Raw genomic sequence first — 9,932 nt, 5'->3', positions numbered from 1 at the left:
TAGTGTTGCGCGGTGCACACGGCCCCCCGAAGATTCAGACGAACTCGAGCCGTATATGACGAGTGACATTTGATGTAACCAACGAAAGTAACAAATTCTAGTACCGAAAACCGCTTTTTCGTGTTCTAATATCGAAAAGTACTGCCGTTTCGGTACTAGAATTTGTTTACTTTGTTTGAATTGCGTCAAATGTCACTTAAGATCATATCTACCGGCTTTCTGAGACCGTCTTGAGTCTTCTCGGGGAGCGTGTTGCTAGCCAGGTTTTAGTTGTCTCAATCTTCTCGGGGCCGTATTTAGCTAGCCAGGTTTTTAGTTCGTCTGAATCTTCTCGGGGAGCCGTATTTAGCTAGCCAGGTTTTTAGTTTGTCTGAATCTTCTCGGGGGGCTGTATTTAGCTAGCCAGGTTTTTAGTTCGTCTGAATCTTCTCGGGGGGCCGTATTTAGCTAGCCAGGTTTTTAGTTTGTCTGAATCTTCTCGGTTGCCAGGCAACTGACGCGCTAGCGACAATAGAACGTCGCCGGCGGGGCTTCTAGCGATAACGTCGTACCTTCACACCGGCAGGAGGACAAGTATACAATTCTGATCACAATAACGTGTAGACTTGGAACATAAAGCAACGCTGTACAACAATCTGAAGCCTCTCCCTCCTCCAGGACACCGCATTGAGGAGATCCCAGAGGTTCCCCTGGTGGCTGACGACAAAGTGGAGGGTTACAAGAAGACTAAAGAGGCCGTGCTGCTGCTGAAGAAACTCAAGGCCTGGAACGACATCAAGAAGGTTTTGTAAAATGGCAGAGTTGCCACTGTCTCGCTGGTCATCGTTGACCTGCGTATACGTTGTACTGTGTATAGTGGGCGTGAAGCCGTGATGAGGTTCCACTTCAGGTCCGTGTTTCTGAATCCTGATTTTTAATGGAAGTCCTGAGCATAGAATACTGATATTAGCGAGATAAGAGCACAGCTGTTGTCTCCTTCTGTTGACCTAAGGTGCTAAGTGTGTGTCCTCTGGTGTGTGTGTGCAGGTGTACGCGTCACAACGTATGCGAGCTGGCAAAGGTAAGATGAGGAATCGCAGGCGTATCCAACGCAAAGGACTGCATCATCTACAACCAGACTGTCAAAGGTGTCCCTGGTACTGGCAAGGCCTTTGGTTTAATATTGAAACATCCCTGGTTGGTTTAATGTACTGGCTAGAGGGACCCTGGGGGAGGGGAGGGTTGGTTTAATATTATGTACTGGCTAGAGGACCTGGGGGAGGGACCCTGGGGGAGGGTTGGGTACTGGCTAGAGGGACCCTGGGGGGGAGGGGGTTGGTTTAATATTATGTACTGGCTAGAGGGACCTGGGGGAGGGACCCTGGGAGGGAGGGTTGGTTTAATATTATGTACTGGCTAGAGAGGGGACCCTGGGGGGGGGAGGGTTGGTTTAATATTATGTACTGGCTAGAGGGGACCCTGGGGCGGGGACCTAGAGGACCTGGGGGCGGGGAGGGTTGGTTTAATATTATGTACTGGCTAGAGGGACCCTGGGGGAGGGGTTGGTTTAATATTATGTACCTAGGGGACCCTGGGGGCGGGGAGGGTTGGTTTAATATTATGTACTGGCTAGAGGGACCTGGGGGCGGGAGAATATTATGTACTGGCTAGAGGGACCTGGGGGCGGGGACCCTGGGGGCGGGGAGGGTTGGTTTTAATATTATGTACTGGCTAGAGGGGGACCCTGGGGGCGGGGAGGGTTGGTTTAATATTATGTACTGGCTAGAGGGGACCCTGGGGGAGAGAGGACCCTGGGGGCGGGGAGGGTTGGTTTAATATTATGTACTGGCTAGAGGGGACCCTGGGGGGGGAGGTTGGTTTAATATTATGTACTGGCTAGAGGGGACCCTGGGGGAGGGGAGGGTTGGTTTAATATTATGTACTGGCTAGAGGGACCTGGGGGGGGGGTCGGGCAAGGAGGTTTAATATTATGTACTGGCTAGAGGGGACCCGGGGGGGGGGGTTCTGATTCCCATTCAGGTCCATGTTCGTGAAATTTGTAAGTCGCTCTGGATAAGAGCGTCCGCTAAATGACTTAAATGTAAAATCAGAAATCAAGTTCTGAGCCCAACCTGGTATCAGTCATGATGGTAAGTTTTTGTGTAGGAACAAAACCACAACAAACATCAATGCATGTGAGTTCTAAGGAGAACTAGTTCTCTAATATAATGTTTATTTACTTATTCGTGTCTGGTGTCATTTTCCTCTGTAGAGTTGCACATCTGCTAAATGATCGGCGTGTTTACTCGTTTTGTGTCTAAATGATCGTATTGATTATATTTGCCGTTCTTTCGCCCAGGTATCACCCTGCAGAACGTGAACAAGCTGAACCTGCTGAGGCTCGCCCCCGGCGGTCACGTTGGTCGCTTCTGTATCTGGACCGAGTCCGCCTTCCGCAAGCTGGACCAGCTCTATGGGACCTGGCGCAAGTCCGCCTCTCTCAAGGTGGACTACAAGTGAGTAGAACGGGCGTTACGCGGCGTCCTTAGCCGGTTAAAGAAAACCGGTTGACGTCGGTGGTTGTAGTGAGCCAGAGTTTCAGGAACAGATTTTGAGAGTTGATTTAATTTCTACGGTGATGAGCTTCTACTTGGTCCGTGTTTCTGAATCCTGATATCTACCAGAAGTTCTGAGTTTTAACGAGATGCTCTAATGGTCCTGATGCTAAACCACATTCTGCTTCCTAACAGAGGTACTGTTGTAGTCTAACCTCTGTCCTGTCTCCTCCAGTCTGCCCATGCACAAGATGACCAACACAGATCTGAGCAGGATTCTGAAGAGTGAGGAGATCCAGAAAGCACTCCGTGCACCAAAGTAAGACTCCCTCCCCCCCCCGGTTCGCTTTATATTGTACAGTGCATTGTGGGTATTGTAGTACGTTATGCTTCGCTGTGACATTGAAGCCATGATGAGGTTCCACTTCAGGTCCGTGTTTCTGAATCCTGATTTTAATTGGAGTCCTGAGCACGACCAGATTGCATCCCAAGTGCCCTCCCCATTTCCAACATAGTGCACTGCATTTGATCATGGCCAAGTTGCCTTGGGTCAAAAGTAGTGCACTATTTAGGGAATGTTGTGCCTCTTGGGATGCTACTATTCTCAACACATCGACCACAAAAAAATATCAACAGATTTTCACCTACTAACCCCGGTCTCATGTCTCCTCACAGCAAGAAGATCAGGCGCAGAGTCCTGAAGAAGAACCCTCTGAAGAACCTGAGAATAATGATGAAGCTGAACCCCTACGCCAAGACAGCCAGACGTCAAGCCATCCTGCTGCATGACCCGACTGTGAGTAGAACACCAAAATGGCCGACCGTGGCGCTCTAACATAGAAAGACCTGTATAATAGGGAAACTGGACCCAAGATGGCCGATGGCTATTTGTTGCATAGAAAGACCTGTATAATAGGGAAACTGGACCCAAAATGGCCGACCGTGGCGCTCTAACATAAAGACCTGTATAATAGGGAAACTGGGCCCAAGATGGCTGATGGCTATTTGCTGCATAGAAAGACCTGTATATTAGGGAAACTGGACCCCAGACTTGTATTGTAGCACTCTTGACTACTCGTAACAGTACCATCTGTGTACATTAACCCTGCCCAGGTCCTATATATATATATATATATGAGTGTCTCTCTCTACACACAGATCAAGGCCAAGATGCTGAAGCCCAAGAAGAAGCCGGCCAAGAAGCCGGCAGCCCCCGCCAAGGCAGCCCCCGCCAAGGCAGCCCCCACCAAGGCATAAATCAGCTCTAACAGACTGGCGTTCAGATGGTTTCAAATAAAATTTAAATGAAAGTCCTTTTTGTCTTTTTTTAATTAATTTAATCAGGAATACAGCCTGGTGGTGGCTCTGTCATGTCTCTGTCATGTGTGGCTCTGTCATGTGTGGCTATGCGTAGCTCTGTCATGCGTGGCTCTGTCATTTAATGTGCAGTCATGCGTGGCTCTGGCTCAGCTCTGTCATGTGTGGCTCGTGGCTCTGTCATGCGTGGCTCTGTCATGTGTGGCTCGTGGCTCTGTCATGTGTGGCTCGTGGCTCTGTCATGTGTGGCGTGGCTCTGTCATGTGTGGCTCGTGGCTCTGTCATGTGTGGCTCTGGCTCTGTCATGTGGCTCGTGGCTCTGTCATCGTGGCTCTGTCATGTGGCTCTGTCATGCGTGGCTCGCTCTGTCATGCGTGGCTCGTGGCTCTGTCATGCGTGGCTCGTGGCTCTGTCATCGTGGCTCGTGGCTCTGTCATGCGTGGCTCGCTCTGTCATGCGCTCTGTCATGTGGGCTCTGTCATGCGTGGCTCTGCTGTCATCGTGGCTCTGTCATGCGTGGCTCTGTCATGCGTGGCTCTGTCATTCGTGTAGCTCTGTCATGCGTGGCTCTGTCATGCGTGGCTCTGTCTGTCATGCGTGGCTCTGTCATGTGTGGCTCGTGGCTCTGTCAGCCTCTGTATGTGTGGCTCGTGGCTCTGTCATGCGTGGCTCTGTCATGTGTGGCCTGGCTCTGTCATGTGGCTGGCTCTGTCATGCGGGCTCTGGCTCTGTCATGCGTGGCTCGTGGCTCTGTCATGCGTGGTGGCTCGTCATGGCTCTGGCTGTCATGCGTGGCTCGTGGCTCTGTCATGCGTGGCTCTGTCATGTGTGGCTCGTGAGCTCTGTCATGTGTGGCTCGTGGCTCTGTCATGTGGCTCGTGGCTTTGTCATGTGTGGCTCGTGGCTCTGTCATGCGTGGCTCGTGGCTCTGTCATGTGTGGCTCTGTCATGTGTGGCTCGTGGCTCTGTCATGTGTGGCTCTGTCATGCGTGGCTCGTGGCTCTGTCATGTGGCTCACGTGGCTCTGCATGCGTGGCTCGTGGCTCTGTCATGCGTGTGGCTCTGTCATGTGGCTCTGGCTCATCATGTGTGGCTCTGGCTCTGTCGTGTGGCTCGTGGCTCTGTCATGTGTGGCTCGTGGCTCTGTGGCTGTGGCTCTGTCATGCGTGGCTCTGTCATGTCATGTCATGCGTGGCTCGTGGCTCTGTCATGTGTGGCTCGTGGCTCTGGCTCTGTCATGTGGGCTCGTGGCTCTGTCATGCGTGGCTCGTGGCTCTGTCATGTGTGGCTCGTGGCTCTGTGTCATGTGTGGCCTCGTGGCTCTGTCATGTGTGCTCGTGGCTCTGTCATGTGTGGCTCTGTCATGTGGCTCGTGGCTCTGTCATGCGTGGGCTCGTGGCTGTCATGCGTGGCTCTGTCATGTCTGTGGCTCGTGGCTCTGTCGGGGCTCGTGGCTCTGTCATGCGTGGCTCGTGGCTCCTGTCATGGTGGCTGTCATGCGTGGCGTGGCTCACGTGGCTCTGCATGTGTGGCTCGTGGCTCTGTCATGGGCTCGTGGCCTGCCGGGCGTGGCTCTGGCTCATGTGTGGCTCTGTCATGCGTGGCTCTGCCATGTGTGGTCGTGGCTCTGTCATGTGTGGCTCCGTGGCTCTGTCATGCGGCCTGTCATGTGTGGCCTGGCGTGGGCTCTGTCATGCGGCTCGTGGCTCTGTCTCTGTCATGTGGCGCGTGGCCCGTGGCTCTGTCATGCGCCTGGTGGCTCGTCATGCGTGGCTCTGTCATGCGGGCTCGTGGCTCTGTCATGCGTGGCTCGTGGGCATGCGTGGCTGTCTCTGTCATGCGTGGCCTGGGCTCTGTCATGTGTGGCTCTGTCATTCGTGGCTCTGTCATGTGTGGCTCAGGGCTCTGGGGCTTCTGTCAGCGTGGCTCTGTGGCTCTGTCAGCGTGGCTCTGCCAGTGGCTCTGTCATGCGTGGCCTGTCAGCGTGGCTCTGTCATGGCTCTGTCATGTGTGGCGTGGCTCTGTCAGCGTGGTGGCTCTGTCATGCGTGGCCTCACTGCGTGGTCTGCCGCGCAGCGTGGCTCTGTCAAGTGCTCGTGGCTCTGTCATGTGTGGCCGTGGCTCTGTCATGTGTGGGCCTGTGGCTCTGTCATGTGTGGCTGGCCTGGCTCTGTCATGTGTGGCCTGTGGCTCTGTCATGTGTGGCCTGTGGCTCCAATGTGTGGCTCTGTCATGTGTGGCTCTGTCATGGTGGTGGCTGTCATGTGTGGCTCTGTCATGTGGCTCTGGCTGCGTGGCTCTGTCATGTGGCTCTGTCTGTGGTGGCTCTGTCATGCGTGGCTCGTGGCTCTGTCATGCGTGGCTCGTGGCTGTCGTGGCTCGGCTCTGTCATGCGTGGCTCGTGGCTCTGTCATGCGTGGCTCGTGGCTCTGTCATGCGTGGCTCGTGGCTCTGTCATGCGTGGCTCGTGGGCTCTGTCATGCGTGGCTCGTGGCTCTGTCATGTGTGGCTCGTGGCTCTGTCATGTGTGGCTCGTGGCTCTGCTCTGTCATGTGTGGCTCGTGGCTCTGTCATGTGTGGCCGTGGCTCTGTCATGTGTGGCTCTGGCTCTGTCATGTGTGGCTCTGTCTGTCATGTGTGGCTCTGGTGGCTCTGTCATGTGTGGCTCGTGGCTCTGTCATGTGTGGCTCGTGGCTCTGTCATGTGTGGCTCTGTCATGTCATGTGTGGCGTGACAATGAATGTACATGAAGCCACAAATCGATCAGGGACCCTTCATTAATTTGAGTGCAACCATTTGTCAGAAATTTTAAAAGCTACGATGCAACAATTTCAGGTGCTGTTTATTATATATTATTATACCACATAGCATCATTTAGACCGATTTACAGAGGCTGGTCAGTCTGTATGTAAACCGCTACCCTGGGTCCCAGTCTAGATGTAAACCGCTAGCCTGGTTTCCCAGTCTGTAAACAGCCTTTACAATTATACAGCTTTTTCAAAAAGCACAACTTAAATGCGGGGAACTGTTGTCCGGTCTGAACGGTGACCCTGGGGGTCTAAACTCACTCAAAGGAAGGTAGTGTCTGCTGCTTCTAGTTGTCATTTTAAATGTGTCCAATTTAAGACTGGACAACCAGCCGCTTCTAACTCATCTGCAACCTTTTGATCAAACGATTATAAAGTCCTCTCAAGCGCTCCGGTTGGATGGGAGCTCCGCACAGCCATTTCCAGAGATCTTCAATCGGGTTCAAGTCGAGTGGTCCAGCCAAACCCTGAAGGGACACTATGGGCCAGTTTCTGACCCAATTAAGCCTAGTCCTGTTACTAAAATGCTAAAATGCACTTTCAATGGAAATTCTCCATTTGAGAATGATTTGTAGTCCAGGGCTAGGCTTAATCTGGGTCCCAAGAACCTGTCCCAAGATTTGTCCCAAAGCCACTCCTCCGTTGTCTTGGTTGTGTGCTTGGGATCACTGACGGTGGCTGCTTAGGGTCATTTTAGACCGCTGCATCTCAGTGCACAGGCGTCACTGCAGTCCCTGGTTTGAATCCAAGCTGCATCACATCCGACCGTGATCTGAGTCCCGTAGGGTGGCGCATCAAAAAAATGGGATTAAATCCATTTTAGAATGAGGCCGTAACGTATTGTGAGGTCATTATGGACTATTGTGATGTCATTATGGGTTATGGTGTGTAGAATGACGACGACGATGTAATCCATTTTAGAATAAGGCTGTAACGTAACACAATGTGGTAAAAGTCTAAAGGGTCTGAATACTTTCTGAATGCCTCTGTATTTAAGATAAAACCAGAGAGGAGTGAACACAGACACTCAGTTCTCCATGGAATGAGTTTGACGCCTTTTGTAGTAGGATATTTCCTAAAACAGTCTGGCAAGTAGGCTATAAAGTACCTGTATAGTCTGGCAAGTAGGCTATATAGTACCTGTATAGTCAGAGGAGAACCCTATTTAGAGACAGTGGGGAAGGACAACCCTATTTAGAGACAGTGGAGAAGGACAACCCTATTTAGAGACAGTGGAGAAGGACAACCCTATTTAGAGACAGTGGAGAAGGACAACCCTATTTAGAGACAGTGGGGGAGGACAACCCTATTTGGAGACAGTGGGGGAGGTGGCAGACAGCAATAATATTCTATTATGGGGGGCAGTGATTGCTCAGACTGTTTCCCAAGCTTACATATTGTCTTTATTAAAACAGCAGACCTACATATTGTCCTTAACACAGCAGACCTACATATTGTCTTTATTAAAACAGCAGACCTACATATTGTCCTTATTAAAACAGCAGACCTACATATTGTCTTTATTAAAACAGCAGACCTTCATATTGTCCTTAAAGCAGCAGACCTACACATTGTCCCTAAAACAGCAGACCTTCATATTGTCCTTAAAGCAGCAGACCTACATATTGTCCTTAAAGCAGCAGACCTACATATTGTCCTTAAAGCAGCAGACCTACATATTGTCCTTAAAGCAGCAGACCTACATATTGTCCTTATTAAAACAGCAGACCTTCATAGAGTGGCAGACATTTCTTAAAGACAGGTTGGTCCCTTGCTGTTTGGTTCATTGTGAATACCACCGATGAAACAAAGCAATTCTGCTTGAATACAGGCTATGAGTGTTTGACTAAGCAGGAGACAGTGGGGAAGCAGGTGTGTGTCCCAATATCTCCTTATGTACTTGTTCGCTGCTTCCCAAGAAAATTGGATTGGTGGAAGCATGAGCTAGTGGGAGTTTCCACCACTTTCAAATCATTGAAAGGGAAGTGAACAAGTGCACACTTTGGTCGGAAGGAGAGCTAATTGGGACGTAACCAAGGTGTATAGAAGGGTTATCACATGCCCACACTGTGTGTTGGGGTGACTGGCTGGTTAAGTCCAATGGTGCCACAGCCAGCCTGCAAAGTCCACCTCTCTGCCTCCGACTGTTTGATGAATTGATGAACCTGGAGAGATATGGTTACTATTACTGGATTTACATTACATTAAGCAGGAAGTCCTGACACCAAGGGTCTTTATTTAACCAGGAAGTCCTGACACCAAGGGGTCTTTATTTAACCAGGAAGTCCTGACACCAAGGGGTCTTTATTTAACCAGGAAGTCCTGACACCAAGGGGTCTTTATTTAACCAGGAAGTCCTGACACCAAGGGGTCTTTATTTAACCAGGAAGTCCTGACACCAAGGGGTCTTTATTTAACCAGGAAGTCCTGACACCAAGGGTCTTTATTGAATCTCCTGACACCAAGGGGTCTTTATTTAACCAGGAAGTCCTACTGACAATAAAGGTTCTGTTTTACAGACGAGCTGTAAATGACACAAATGCAAGCAGTAAGAACATATGCTAACCCTAACCCTTTATACATAACCCTAACCATAATACATAACCCTAAATACATAACCCTAAATACATAACCCTAACCCTTTATACATAACCCTAACCCTTTATACATAACCCTAACCCTTTATACATAACCCTAAATACATAACCCTAAATACATAACCCTAAATACATAACCCTAAATACATAACCCTAAATACATAACCCGAACCCTTTATACATAACCCTAACCCTTTATACATAACCCTAACCCTTTATACATAACCCTAAATACATAACCCTAAATACATAACCCTAACCCTTTATACATAAATCTAACCTTTATATATACCCTAACTTTATACATAAACTTTAACCATAATACATAACCTTAACATATATAACCTTTAATAATAGGAGAAAACCCTAACCTTATACATAACCCTAACCTTTATAGATGCAACCTCTCAACTATATAACCTCAACATATAACTCCTAATACATAATCAACTACATAACCTAACTTTTTTATATACATAACCCTAACCTTTATATAACCTTAACCCTCATATACATAACCCTAACCATAATACATAACCCTAAATACATAACCCTAACCAATACATAAACCATAAATACATAACCAAATACATAACCCCAATGAAGAGAACTGTCCTTTATACATAACCCAACTCTTTATACATAACCCTGAACCCTTATACATAACCCTAACCCTT

At 49.4% G+C, this 9,932-nt stretch overlaps 3 non-coding genes and 1 pseudogene across 3 annotated transcripts; all 4 read left to right on the top strand.

Moving 5' to 3' along the window:
• Nucleotides 1-55: 55 nt before the first annotated feature.
• On the top strand, nucleotides 56-3,847 carry LOC124037368 (annotated as a pseudogene).
• LOC124038816 lies at nucleotides 865-933 on the top strand. Its single transcript, XR_006839418.1, has one exon. It is a non-coding gene; the product is annotated as a small nucleolar RNA SNORD18 (small nucleolar RNA).
• Nucleotides 2,610-2,676, top strand: LOC124038821. Its single transcript, XR_006839423.1, has one exon. It is a non-coding gene; the product is annotated as a small nucleolar RNA SNORD18 (small nucleolar RNA).
• On the top strand, nucleotides 2,940-3,007 carry LOC124038819. Its single transcript, XR_006839421.1, has one exon. It is a non-coding gene; the product is annotated as a small nucleolar RNA SNORD18 (small nucleolar RNA).
• Nucleotides 3,848-9,932: the final 6,085 nt, after the last annotated feature.

Source organism: Oncorhynchus gorbuscha, linkage group LG06 (genome assembly GCF_021184085.1).
Source record: "Oncorhynchus gorbuscha isolate QuinsamMale2020 ecotype Even-year linkage group LG06, OgorEven_v1.0, whole genome shotgun sequence".
Classification (NCBI taxonomy): Eukaryota; Metazoa; Chordata; class Actinopteri; order Salmoniformes; family Salmonidae; genus Oncorhynchus; species Oncorhynchus gorbuscha.
Note: the sequence above shows the minus strand (reverse complement) of the source record. Positions and strands in the feature narration are given on the sequence as shown.